The following is a 7,783-nucleotide window of genomic DNA, read 5'->3' as shown; positions in this document are numbered from 1 at the left end:
ATAAGGTTCAATAACGAAGCTAAAACCACACCAATTAACCGGAATATATATGTGAATCGATAAAACGTTAGAAAGCATTGAAGCCACGAGGATTCTCTAGAGTAGAGGTCAAGCAGCGTACATACAGCTTTATTTAAATTCTTTTTAAACAATTTTTTATGTCATTGTTTGTAAGCAATCGGTAGGAGACGTACGACATCAGATAACGTTTAGACTATAAGCCATTCATTACCGCATTCGTTGTGTAATTACAGTGTACACCGTCCACTGAGAGCAAAGGAAATCCTCAACAAATTGAAAACTGATTTTTGTTTCGATGTTTCAGCCAATCAGCGCTGATTGCCATATAATTGAAGAAGGTCTATCTACCACTTTTGTCTGGAGCGCGTTGCGCGTCAAAACTCCTGGGGAATCGACTACGCTAGATGACATTCAAAGTAGATGAATAAAAAAGGGTGGAAATCAACCAGAATTCTGGTAAGTAAACTTTTGTACTTACGAACGATTTTGAGGCACTGATTGGTGTCAGAGCTCAGTTAAGTTATTAGGATATTAGAACAGCTCTTTTTGCGTTTCCACACTCGAGCATTTCACTGTAGAGCAGAACAGTCTTAAAGTTCGAAAGTTCGAAAAAATGGGAAACCTATATTTTTCTCGAGGTACTTGAGTACTCTGTGATTGGCCAAAATATATGTCAAAACGAAGTACTGTACACGTACATGTGACGTTTTAGTATAGAGCAAAGAAACAGAAATCAAAAACTAGTCCGTGGCCTTTACAGTGTACGTCCTTATGACACTTGTAGGGACAGGTGTAGCGATCTAGCTTCAGTTTAGTTCAAATAAATCATTCTAAGCCCGTCTAAGAACTTTAAAGTTTAAAAAACGCCCCAAATAAAAGATTTATGATCCATTTATTCCAATCCCTGGATTAAGTTTAAGTACGACCATTTTAGGCGATTTACATATTAATTTCAAATCTTTTTTTTATAAAACTTAGGAAAACAAAGTATTTTTCACGGCAGACGCGAGCGCTTTGAATAATTAATTCACAATGAGTTTGTTTTCTCAAAAGACGGAATATCCACGAAATTAGCTGCGTCGAAAATAATTATCAAAAATCCTTCTGCTGTCATATAGCCTGAAGGCAGAATATTACCCAATCTGTTTCGTAGTTACACAGTCTTTTGATATGGTGTTTTGGTTAGTACTTATTTAACTATCTTAATAGAGATTCAACTTAAAAGAAAACTGTTGCTATAAAGCTAAACAAAATATCGAAAACAATCTTTCATGAGTGCTATGGCTGTATTTATGTGCTTTGTAATATAAAATCAAAGTGCAATGGAAAGCGAGCTAGTTTTTTTAACGTAGTTTCGGAGTTGTTATGACGTCACCGTTTTTCAATTCAAGATGGCGACCAGGAGCTAAAGTCGTTCGCAGCCTCGGGGTCTACTTTAGCACAGGAAGAATTTTAAATTAAATAAAAAAGGTACTTGTTAATTGCTGTTTTCATTTAGTTTTTTTTTTTCAGTTAATTTTGGCTTATTTCAAATTACTATTTTTTAGGTAAACATTGAAGTAAATTCCTAGTCATTCATGCACTCCTGGACAATTTTTCATTATAGTCTTGTTGATTAAAATTGGATTACAAAATATAATAATAAGATAAAATAAGTTGAGTTTTGAGCATTTCTTATTCTAAAGTTTTGTCATTTACTTATACTCCAAAATACATGCAACGGTAGTTAATTGACTGTTCTTTAAGTATACCGCTATTGTCATTATGTGGAGGAAATTTTGAGTGGATGTACGGCTCTCAAATGAACCAATCAAAAAACTCTAAAGGGGAAATATTCCATCCAATTGAATCTGATCCGAAGTCTACTGCTGCACCAATCCTTTATGCGAGATATCAAAACTGAAAACGCATGCCCGTTAAGCGGTGCGCGATGATATTCACTGAGATGAATAAAGAATTATAAGTTTGCCATTCATTATGAACGCAGCCTTAGTTTCCTAAAACCATTTCGCTTCTAAATGAGTCACCAAGAAAGGCTGTTTTTCCATGCTAGCTCGTGCTGTGTTTTACCTGATCGTCCAATAAAATGACCTTTAATTCTATTTATTCCTTTTTAAGGGCTCTTTTTATTCTGATTGGTGATAATTATAGTCGGTCTTTGGCAATAACTTAGTCTTATTATGACATGCTCCTCAACTTACGCATGAAAATTAACGAGTGCTGCAGCTTTTAACCCCCTGGGAATTTGATGAGTAATTCTCGATAGTATGGCTACGAGATATGGTGTTCATTCCCTTTCAATTCATGTTAACATTTTCCTTGTATATCTATTGATGTAACGTACGGCCGCATTCATTGGTATTAGCGATAGAAAGTTTGATTTCACTTTCTACCCTCCCCCCCCCCCCCCCCCCCCCCCCACTTTTTTTTCTTTTTTTTTTTTTTTTTTTGGAAAATGACTTAGTTCATCGATGAGAAAATGCAGAAAAGGTAGTTTTAAACTGAAACGGTGGTTCAAGAACATCATATTAACTGGTTACGTGTACAGTACCTTCAGACAGGACCTAACACAGCAGACCTCCCAATATAGCCCGGAAGCAACCATGCTATATCATCACATGAGCCCAGTCATGTAGCACCTCAGTTCTTCTACCCCTTCTCGCATACGGAAGGAAGAATAATAATTTATCATATTGAACACGTTGAAGGAACAAATCAAGGCAGTTTGAGCTTTGACCTTATGAGAGGAGTTTTAGACTAGACTGATATAAGTTCCAGCCCCCAGTTTTCGAGTAGGTGTCTGAGAGGAAGAGGTTTAGTGGACTCGTCAACTTCGCGATGTCTCATTAGTTTGGCCATCTCGATACGCTGCCAGTTTTATCATGACGTACTGATAATGAAGCCATCGCGAACTCATTAGGAGGTAGGCTTGTGTCTGATACCCCCAACAAGCATGACGTGAGCTAGACTCCCGTTTACTGTTGTCTGTACTCATCGCAGAGCCATATCATTTGTCATCTGAAATAACGTTAAATAGCCTCAGCAAATCCATGTATCGCACGCAATGTTTGACAAGAGATTTACATACACTTTTTACATCTGTTTTAACCTTCTAAGTAACTAAGACAGAAGTTCCTAAAAGCTTTCTTCTATAGCACCGCTAAGACCACATAAGCATTTTTGACGTATATTAAAACAAAAGTGTATTTTGAGTTGTCAAAACTGACTCAAAGTCGGCAGAGTCAATCATGGAGCTCCATTCGACCAATCTCAAGTAAATAACTTAAGTACTATGCAATGAAATAGGCACATTAAGATAATTCAGATTACATTCAAGGACTACATTCAAATGTCCCCACAAGGGGAATATAAGATACACGGTGTAATCTGCCCGCGCCAGGGATCGGGGACTCGAAAATGGCCGGTGTAGATCAAAGCTAAAGAGCAACGCGACATGGGTCTCACAGTAATATTGAGGTAACTTCGAAAATATGAAATAAATAGAAGAAGTAGAAAAGGTTAATAATTATGTAGATGCATGAATGTTTTTTCTCCAAAGGTCTAAAAACATTCACTACTATAAACTGAGCTTACCAAACGTTGAAATCCCATAATGCTTTAGTGTCGATTCTCTACACTGCTTGGAAAAACTTCAGGTATGTTTGATAACGTACTGAGGCCGTTATCCTGACTATAGCGAAGACTCTTTTCGAAATATAATACTTCATTTTTTTTCTGCAAATATGTCTCAATATTTGAACTCTTATGTTGGAATAAAGTGAAATATCTGCAAGCACTTTCTTATATTAGTGAAACATGTTGATGCTATTATCGCAAAAATCAGTGCTTTTCCTATTGTGGTAATATATTCACCCAGAATGGAATTGAGTTAAATCTTTAGTAATTAGGCCGAAGGTCGTGAGAAGGCAACGAGGTTAAGCTAAACGTCTACATTAGGGTCTTACAATGAACACCAACCCAGCAATTAAAAATAACACTGACAACTTATATATAGGAACCGCTATAAAGTTTTTATTTACTGAGCTCTGATCAGCGCTTCTTTTATTCTGACAACTACATTGTTTGTAGTTGCTTTCGTGGTAATTTCCGCTAAAAGGACCGCTAACCCTTGTGTAAATATTCTAAGTACCGAAAAACACGACCCCTTTTAACCAATCCCGCTAGAAAACCAACAAAATAATCCTAATCAGCTGACGTGAAAGCTAATAATCTTATAATATTATATTATGTAAAATTTCTTTGACATGCAAGGCAGCTATTCTTAGGTTTATGATAGTTCGGTTTACTTATCTGAGCTCGATCTAGAATCAATCAGAATTATCTCACCATGAGATCAAATCATTGGACCTAGATGGAGGGGTGATACAACGTGATAATTCTGTATAAGGTTTATGAGGACTTTACCCAGACATATATTTATTTTAAATTCTTCTCAGTAGTTTCGGGTTCACTTTGCATGTCTGACCTTCGTATCGTCTGGGACAGCCATCTTGCCATGGGGTCCCATCTAACCCTGATAACCATTCAATGTGGTCAATATAAGGTGTTAATTGTCCCAGTTAGCAAGATGTTGTTGCGCAAAGCTGAAACCGCCGGTCTTAAGGTGAAAACAGGTTGATTATCGTTTGAGAGCTCACATTTCTCCTTTATTATTCACGAGGATTTCAAGTATTTTGTATGGCGGCAAAAACCAAACTACGCATGGAGACGATAGGGCTAATTGTCTTGTACGCATGCGCGCGAAGATGGAGTCAGATCAGATTGAGGTCTTCCTGTACTTGTGATATTCTGTTAACTACTGAGATTGATAACGATTAGAATTGAGAAAAAGTAATCAGAAACGTCATTCACTAGCAAAAAAGATAGAAGACATCGGTGATGCACATTTAAATGTTAACTATCAGAGACAAAAATAATTAACTAAATTGGTTATTCATGGTAGCTTTTAGAGTTCGTTTCAGAAATGTAATCTGGTCACTGTTAGACAAACTGACGCATTCCAAATAAATGCTGCTTTTGTACTGAAACCGTCGCATAAGATTATTGTCTATCTTCATAATGAATTTGGTGAAAGGGTTTGCTAGGTTTTCATTATAGGTTGTAACGACAACTCAGGATACAGGAAATTGGACGTAAGAATACCAAGCAAACTAGAAAACGGGCAATTCTCGCCTCGTGTCTGAACGTGTTTTTTAATCCCATTTTCTGTTTTTATCTTGGCTGGCTAACGCCTGTAAAAGTGTGATCGTGGTACTAACAAGGACTGTCGGCTTACTTTGTCCAACCGCAAGCACAAAGCTTCCCATGGACAATACTATGCTAACAAAGGTAACAAAAAGAAGCATAAGTCGCTAAAGCTTAAAAGCCTTCTCCCATTTCTCAGTTGAATCGGAAAAGAAGAGCGAACAAGAAAAGACGACCGCAGCCCCAGAACGCCCAAACTCTATTGTCACTGACAAGGCCACACAATCATGTTAATTCAGTTGAGGATTCTGAGATAAGGTTAGAGAATGATAATGATAATGAAAAAAACTCAAAACCTATTACAAACTTTATCTTTCGAGATCTTGTGAGCCTCTAATTTTTTGATGTGATGTCAGTTTAACAAATTCATCTTCGATATTGAATTATGGCAGCTAGTACTGCTTTAAAACCAATAGAAGATGCTCACTCCATCCCATTTACATTTGAGGGATTTTGTGAGATAAAGATATATACTGTTTATTTAACTTAGTACTCTTTTGTTTCTCATTATGCACTGAAACTAAGTCGGGATGTGATTGCATAAGCCATATTAGTAAATGCTTTACGCATTAATCCCGGTAAAATCTTGAGAGACGCGCATTTTTACTTGGAAAAGATCTAAGCCTTTTGATTGAATTTAGTGTTATTTGACTGCGCAGGGACTAGCTTTGAAAGCGGTCAAGTATGAATGAGTAAATAACTAAGCGAAAATGTCTGTCCAAGATACGATCTTTTCATTAGGCCAGTGTTTGGACGAGTTCCGCACAGAAGTGAATAAATATTAAGATTCAACATGTTTTTATCGTTTAAGACTCTTTTGTCCAATTACCTCCGGTCCATAATTGTGTGCAACGTTCATAATTCATTTCCCTATCTTAGAAATTGAATTTTTTATTTATAATACTTTTGAATGAAATACGACAAAATTAGTTCAGTCTCTGCTTGGATTTAGTGTGCTTTTTGAAACTGAATGAATGTTCATGAATAGAACTGCGCCGCTCAAGAATCATTAGGCGAAATATCTACCACCATATGTCTTGTTAACGTGGGCATATTCCGCACAAGTGAGGCAAGTTCTAGACCAACTTGGACTGGCCTGTACCTTTGATAAGGTCAAGCTATTAGCTCTTCCACGATCCATCGTTTGAATTTGTGCATGTAAGTAATATTGCCGTTTGTCTATTCTAGGAAGTAGGAAGGTTGGCCTGCATGGATGTCATGACGGAAGCTTCCTTCAACTCGCAAACATTTCAATCATGAAATTAGCTCCAATGTTCAATTTATTTTTTATTCAGTTGTTGAGATTTTTCCGAAATAGTTTTATTCTTGTGGGTTTTTAGATTCTTCACCTTGAAACATGTCGTTAAAAATTCAATTTGTTCTCGTTAATTGAAAATATAAACGAAAAAATTAAATAAATAAATAAAAGATTCGGTATTAATATTGCCCTCCAGATCGCCCCAGGGCCGAGAACGAAAACTAGATTTATTTAAGCAATTTCTTTTAATTTCTCATTCAAATAATAAAAGTGACACTCAAGCTCAATACAGCTTTTTCTTCTCTCTATTGACCTGCTAAATTGAGGTTACCATTTGAGATTTCAGTTTGACCCAAAGTTCAATCAAATCGAGATTCCAGGCTCAATATATTTTAAGAGGTCGGTGATACTTTCAAGCTTCTGGCCCATTCACTTGCCGGCATTTTTCATTTCAGCACTTTTTGTTTTGAGCTTTTGTTTGGGCGATATTGGCTTGACCGGCAAGCGCCAATTTTCCTATGAATCTGCAAGGCGCCGGAATATCGAGTATTGCTTAAGAAAAAGTTCGGTCTAAAAGCTTGAACATTGACACCATTCTCTCCAAATCTTAGTTTGTTGAATCTATTAACCCATAAGTGAGGACCTCGCCAAATTATGGTCCAAACACTTGAAGTACCTTTGATAACATCGCCAACGATAAAAGCATTCTCAATCTCGAAAGAAGGAACCTTGAATTTTTCAAGGGCGGAGTAATATGCGCAGCCTAAAAGCCCTTGTTGACCACGATCTGGTAGGTGTGTTTACTGCTCTAATATTCGACGTAAATAAGAATAAGTGATTGCTTTCCTCAACTTGCAGTGCTATTAATACCAGAACTGATTAAAATCGACCCATTTGACTTAACCTGCAAAAATTTCCCTCCGCTTCTGTTATGAAAGTTATCTAAGTGTCGAAGAAAGGTTTGCGAGTCATTGAAAAGTTCCATTGTCATTAAACCTATATCTAGACAATTTCAGATAAAAAATTTGCCGATTGATGGAAAGTCTCTTTTAGTATTTTCAAGTCTATTATCTTTGGTTTCGCGGCCAATACTGACGCTAATGGCTAAATCCTCAGCCAACCACGAAAGATTTTGTTTAGTCCCTAGCTGGATTAGAAACGTTAAGACCAAGAATAAACAAGAGATCTGTGGGGTTTATCATCTTAGCTGCGGCATTCGTAGTCTATCCTTTTCATACA

This window comes from Actinia tenebrosa, unplaced genomic scaffold (assembly GCF_029948245.1).
Source record: "Actinia tenebrosa isolate PJP-AT-01 unplaced genomic scaffold, QUT_ActTen_1.0 PGA_scaffold7__59_contigs__length_16204524, whole genome shotgun sequence".
Taxonomy (NCBI): domain Eukaryota; kingdom Metazoa; phylum Cnidaria; class Anthozoa; order Actiniaria; family Actiniidae; genus Actinia; species Actinia tenebrosa.
This window is presented reverse-complemented; position numbering follows the sequence as displayed.